Source organism: Odontomachus brunneus, unplaced genomic scaffold, assembly GCF_010583005.1.
Source record: "Odontomachus brunneus isolate Ranch 3 - 2012 unplaced genomic scaffold, Obru_v1 Obru_scaffold_211, whole genome shotgun sequence".
Taxonomy (NCBI): domain Eukaryota; kingdom Metazoa; phylum Arthropoda; class Insecta; order Hymenoptera; family Formicidae; genus Odontomachus; species Odontomachus brunneus.
Genome location: NW_022639661.1, coordinates 220,955 through 221,535, shown reverse-complemented (window position 1 = coordinate 221,535; position 581 = coordinate 220,955).

The following is a 581-nucleotide window of genomic DNA, read 5'->3' as shown; positions in this document are numbered from 1 at the left end:
GCGTTCATGTCCCCCCTCTAACGGTTTCGAGGAAAAAGTTTTGCCGTACACGCTCTTATCAAACATACTGTAAGTTTAATAATTTTGGAATCGCGCATCTTACAAAATTCCACTACCAAATCTTGAATCAACATTGGAGATGGTTTGTCAGTTTGCAGAAGCCGTTAAATGTCGAGACGTTTTTCCATCAGCTTTCTCCAAGTTTCTGCAGGTAATATTAATTGACTGTCACTGTCGTGCCCGTGTTGCTGGGACGCGAGAAGAGTTCGAGATCGTTGATGCGGGCGCGGCAGGGTGTGTGGCGGTGGGTAAAAAATGTATTCAATAGTTGTACTACGTTTAGTAGTTTTAAATATAAAGGATTTATTTGATAATTACACTTGAACGTGTTTAATTACTACTGCCGTTTCTTATTAGTAATGTGCGAACCGCGCGTTGGTCGCGTATGTCGCGGCGAGAGACGGAGGTGTTAGGTCTGACGCGGGCGGTCTTCTCCGCTCTTTTATAATATTGTTTTAGGCTTGTCGGAGGAGGTGCCTAGCGACAAGAACATTACCATATTTGGTAATGGTTTAATGCGG